Here is a 6,647-nt window from a genome sequence, read left to right on the forward strand (position 1 = left end):
TTTTAAAGTTTGCAACGACTAATTTTTTAACTTATTTAATAAACTTAAATGTTAAAACCCAAATTAGGAAACTAAATAAAGAATTATAAAATATTAAAACAAAAGACTTGTAATGAAATATTCTAGTAATTATAATAGAATTATAATTTACTTAATACAATTTCAAGCCATTAAGTAACTAAATAAGAGTGTAAGACAATTCTTAAAAAAATTCAACGCTTAGAACCTTTTATTTTATTAATAGAACTTTAAAATCTCACATACAAATATAATTCTTTTGAAGATCACCTAATCTACGCAACCACCTTCTAGGAAGTGTTCTGTTTGAACTAGGCCTCTTGGTAGCCAATTACAAATTATCATACTAATATTTGTAAGCTCCTATATAGCTTCGTTGTAACTTATCTATAATTTGTCTCAGACATTGTTCTGGAATTGGCAATGTTGATTGATGTTCTATGAGCTTCATGCCGTCATCGGTCCCAGTATTAAGTATCTCATTGTATTTTTCTTCTTCCCCAGTGGTTAATTTTTCAAAACCAAGATTTCTTCTTTCTGCAGTAATCCAGTCTATGAATAATACGGAAATCTCTAGGTTGTCCTCTGCTAATTCGTCTATGATCTCCGAGTTAAAATATTGTTGCGCTAAAAACATTCTCCGATGCTTAGAATCAAGTTCATTATCAATAAAGGAATCAAAATATGTTATATCATCCATATCTTCCCATAAAACTTCTACTCTAGACTTTAGAAGTAGAAGGAGCAGTTTCACCACCTTTTGTTTCCATAGATTTATATTTATCAAACATTGATCTAGATTCTAGCATAAGAATATATGTTAGCTTGGAAGTGTTCGAGAGATGGTTGTTCATTTTCTTGAATTGCTAAATTTTGATAAATTTTATGAACAAATCCCTTTGCACCTCTTAATTTTAAATATGGGTTAACTATAGTAGAAATTAAATAAACTTGGGGAATAGAGAAAAAAATACTTTTCAAATTTTGCAATCATTTCATTAATGGTCGGTACATAAGTTGGATTTGTTTTATACTTACCAAATACAACAAAAATTCCACAAATATACCATAAAAACTCGCGGGACAGTCGGATAGGCGGGACGAGACGGGATGGGACGGGACAGGCGGGACAAGACGGGACGAAACGGGACAAAATGGGACGGACAAACGGGACGAAATGGTCGTCTCGTCCTATCCCGTGTCCCGTTTAATATTGGCTCATCCCGTTTAAAATGAAGTGGGATGGGACGGGACGCGGGACGGAACATGGCCGTCCGGTTAGACAGCCATATCCGGACCTATAGAACCAGACAAACAAAACTCAAATAGCAGCTATTTGGAAAACTGCGCCATTGGCCAATTCCAAGCGCTTGATTTCAGCTCGACGAGAGCGTCTACTTAATATGCCTAGTGATTTGAAACGACACAGCATTTGATCAAATTGACCATTAACAGGATCAAAGTAACTAACTTTATTCTAAGTAGAGGTGTTAATCGGGCCGGGCTTACCCGCTAACAACCCGGTTCAACCCAGGTCAGCTCGGTCCATCCCGTTACTGTGCATATGTTTGCGGGTTGGGACGGGTTGGACGGGGGGAGGGCTAGTAACGTTAAGTTTTCGCCAAACGGGTACCCGAACCCGCCACAACCCGTTAAGCCCTTAACGGGTTCTTAACGGGCCTCAGCCCGCGACAGCCCGCTAAACCGCCTAATTTTATTTTATTTTTTTAAAATTAAATCTGACCGTTACCAACGGTCAAATCTGTCAAAAACAGCCAAAATTTGGTATTTTATTTATATTTTAGCCCCCCTCCCCCTTATAATTTGTAAATTGCAATTGAATCCTTTTAAAAAACTATAAATACTCCCTTTCTTTTTCATTATTCCTCACAATTATCTCTCAATTCTCTCAATTCTCTCTTGATAATATTCTCAATTGCTCATTATTTCAAGCTTTCAAGTTTCAACTTACAAGTTTCATACTTTCATTAAAAAGTATTATTATCATAAATTTCTAATTCAATTATTCAAGTGAAGCGTGACATTAATTATCAAGTTATCAAATATCAATTGAAGATTTGAAGTTTGAGTTTCTACTTTCTCGTTTCTATATCAAATTTAGTGCGGCATTCGGAATCCCGGTACACTCATTCCATCCCTTTCTCTTTATTATTTAGAATTATTATTTGAATTTTTTGTTTTAAATTAGATAATGGATTTACTTAGAGCGGACAAAAAAGCTTGCACTAGTAAAGGTGGTAGTAAGAAAATTTCCAAAAGAGTAAGAGGTGGTTCTTCTAGTAGTGCAACACATGTTTCTGAAAGTTCACCCGAAAACGTAAATGTAGATTATGAGCTACTTCAAGAAAATTTTGGTATTGATGATGATTTAGATGATATTCAATCACCCGATAATCTTGAAACACCACCACCTACACCCGGTAATGCTAGTCAAAATATTAGAGGTGGAAGTGTAAGTAAGCCTCCTTTGCCTATTAAGAAGAATAAAAGATTAAGAAGTAAGTGTTGGAATTTTTTTGATAGACTTGAAAATGAGAAAGATTATGTAAAATGTAAAATATGTAATGAAGTTTATAAACACGAGCCCGGTAAGAATGGGGGAACGGGTCAACTTCGTAGGCACATGGGAGAAATTCAATCCTATTGATTGGGGAGTAGGCGATGAAGCTGGACAACCAAAACTTAACCCGGTCACTGGGGGGTTAATGGGTAAATACGATATTAAAAAAGATCGAGAAGAATTAACTAAAATGATTGTTTTAGGTTGTTTATCTTTTAGTTTTGCTTCTTCACCATATCTTGTTACTTATATTCAAAGAATTTATAACCCTATGTTTAAAGGTATTCCTAAAAGTACTTGTAGATCTGATATCTTTAGGCTTTATGGACAATATCAGACATATATACGTTATTTGTTCGCTAGTCTTTCTTGTAAAGTTTCTCTTACTTCTGATATTGGTCGTGCTGTAAATGAAAATGATTATTTAACTGTTACATGTCATTGGATAGATGATAATTTTTGTATGCAAAAATGTATTATTGCTTTTAAATATGATGAAGATCAAAGTCATACTGGTGCATTTATAAGTGCTACTATCCATGAAGTTGCTTTATTTTATAATCTTTCTGAAAAAGTTTTGTGTATGTCATTTGATAATGCTTCTAACAACACTTCTGCTATTACATTACTAAAATTGCATCTACGTCCACCACTTCCTGAAATATTTCATATTAGACGTGCATGTCATATTTATAACTTGATTGTGAAGAGTGGCCTTGACTTATTTCACAATGACGTCACTTTAGTTAGAAGAGTTGTTGGTGTAATTCAAGGAAATAATAGAAGTGCTAGATTAAATGCATTTAAGGAAAAATGTGTACACTATGAACTAAAATCAAGACGCATGCCTGAAGAAATAGTTACTAGATGGAATTATACTTATTTGTTCCTAAGATGTTGTTATAAATATAGAATGCCTATAACTGAAGTTGCTAATTCTCATTGTACCGATCCTAACCGTCTGTTAACATCTAAAAATTGGGATGTCATTCATGATGTTGTACAATTTTTACAAAAATTTTATGTGGCTACCCTTGAGTTTTCTGGAGCTTATTATCCTACTATTGTAAATGGTTTAGTTCACATTGCTGAAATTTCTCTTTTACTACATAAGTTGAAGGCGAAAGAGGGTTATACTAATGTTGTTGAAACCATGCTAGATAAGTTTAAAAAATATTTCTTCCTAAAATGTTGTTGAAACCATGCTAGATAAGTTTAAAAAATATTTCTTCCCAATTCCCCCTATTTACCTAATTGGTGCTATTTTAAACCCTACTATCAAAATGATAAAATGTCGCCAATTAATCAGTGCTTTATATACTTATATGGATATTGGACCAACTGAAACTCCTGATACTGAGACTTGTATTTCTGATCTGCACAAACATTTACAAATTTTGTATAATTGTTATGCTAACATTGTTGATGCTTCTTTGATTGTAGGTGCAAATATTCCTTCAAGTAATACTTCAACATCTGGAACAAATTTGGAAAATGATGATAATGTTCAAGATTATTTGATTTGGTCTACACTAGGAGAGCATCAACAAACCAGTAGCCGGAATATTGATGAACTCCAATTCTACTTGCAAAAGTCACCGGATCCTCTCACAAAGGATTTTTTACCTCTGAGTTGGTGGAGGAGCAACGCAAATCAGTTTCATGTTTTTTCGGCCATGGCTCGAGATGTTCTAAATGTGCCTATTTCAACAGTCGCATCAAAGAGCGCATTTAGCCAAGCAAGACAACAATTAGGAGATACCCGTCATTCATTGGGCAGCAACGCTTTAGAAGTTCTAGTGTGCTTCAGAGATTGAATTAGATCAGAACGGCGAAATCAAGGGCGCGACGAGGTAGATGAAGAGGAAGACCAAGAAATTGGAGATATAATGGTTTATGGTACCGATTATAATACCGGAAACCAAGCACCTCACATTGACATGGAAGAGCTTACAAAGATGATGCAAAATATTTGATTTACTATTACTTCTTTTTTTTTTAACAATTGTTGTAAACTTTTAATTTGCAAGTTCAAATATTTAAAAAATCAAAAAAGAACTTGCAAATTAATAAGAAGTACTATATATTATTCAATAAAAATATCAAAGTTACTTAAATATTGTGAATTTTTTATATTGCATAATGTCTTATACTCTTATTCAATATTTTTTATATAGACTTATGCATTTATGTTAATATGTTTTATGTTTTAGACTTTTAGATTGTTCTTTTAATTCTAACCCTTAAAAGTTCAATTCTAATCTTTAATTTTAACCCTTAAAAGTTTGAAAACACTTAAGTACTTAACTATCAATAACATTGAAAAAGAAAAATATAAGATAGTTAAAAAAACAAAAAAATGAAAGCCCGACCCGCCCGAACCCGCTAGGCCCAAACCCGTACGGGCCCTATAGAACCCGAAAAATCCCAGCCCGCCACCATCCTGTTAACTTCAGCCCGCTAACAACCCGCCCGTAACCCTCATGGGCTGATCATTTTTGTGTCCAGCCCGTCCCAGCCCGCCCGATAAACACCTATAATTCTAACTGCATAGAGTTCTACATAATTCACTTTTGAAGAACAGAATCTACACAAAACTTAACTTATTGTAAATAGATGATAAGTTTAACTAAACAACATTTTTAAGTGTTGAAATTGTCTTTATAAATAATCAATTACATGCTCGGCGGGCCCGAAATTTCCGTCAAACGGGTTCAACATACCAAAAGGTAAATGTATAAAGAACTCAACAAAATTTTAAAATTATTTAAGATTAAAATGTCGCCTTAAGCCCCAATTTTTCTTTTTGAGAAACTTATGATTTGGGGTTGGTAAGAACCTTTTCGGAGATACACTCTTCTGATCTCACCATGCTCATTTGGATGAGAGTCCCTGATGGATAATCTTTCCTTTGTTTTCAATCTTTAAAGAATCAATATCATCTCCTTGCTTTTGTTGTTTAGAGGAATGAGGTTGTTCTTCTAATTCATTCAAACTTTTTTTAGGGGAGGAACAGTTTGAGAGGATAAATTTGATTGTGGCAACTTGAAAGATAGTAAAGCGTAAAATTTCTTCATTAAATTTTAAAAATGGATTATCAAAATAAAATTCAAATTAGAACAATAATTTAATAAATATATTTAAGGTATAGCGTGCTTTATGTTGTCGTTTGGTTTCAAACTCAGGACCCTTCAAAATGTCTGAACCCACTTTATCACTAAGCTGCATATTTACTTTGAATTAAGCAGGATCAAAATATACTCTAGAACAAAGTATCTTTACGAAAAGATAAAATATATCTATATGTATATAGTGTTATTTTTTGACAAATCGGGTTCATATGAACCCCCTCGCCTCCATGTGGGTCCTCTCCTGCTCGGATTGAACCGAGTAATAAGCAGTTGATAAAAAAATGATAATGAAATGTTCCTCTATTAAAATGACCAAAATATTATAATTTTTTCGCAAAAATACTATCAAATATACTCTTAACCTCCAAATATATTCTCATATCAAATCGCCTAATAATTCCTTGTTTCCACCATAAGTATCAAAGAAATTCATAATTATAATTACAATGAAAACCTTAGAAGAAAAGGTATTAGAAGCAGAAAAAGAATAGAGTAATATATACTCCATATTCCAATTTATGTGAAGGTGTTTGACTGATATAGAGTTTAAAAAGAAATAGTGATTTTTGAAACTTGTGCTGGAACAATCCATAAGCATTTCTATATTTCGAAATCATCTCACTAAGGGTAAAATAAAACTCAAATGTTAATTTCTTCTAAATATAGAAAGGTACCATTTTTTTAATAATAACTAAAAAGAAAAAAATATATCATATAAACTGAAGCAAAAGAAAAACAAAGGAAGTTATAATGAGAAACTTCATTATTCTATACGAGTTCAATACTAAAAGAAGTGAAAAGTGCACAAAAAATGGGATTTTTGCGTGTATATATATATATGAGATTTTAAATTTATTTACCCGGTTTTACCTAAATTTTCATATTTATAGAAAGTAACTAAAGTTTTTCTTTTTACA

The sequence above is a fragment of the Nicotiana tabacum genome, chromosome 16, assembly GCF_000715075.1.
Source record: "Nicotiana tabacum cultivar K326 chromosome 16, ASM71507v2, whole genome shotgun sequence".
NCBI lineage: Eukaryota > Viridiplantae > Streptophyta > Magnoliopsida > Solanales > Solanaceae > Nicotiana > Nicotiana tabacum.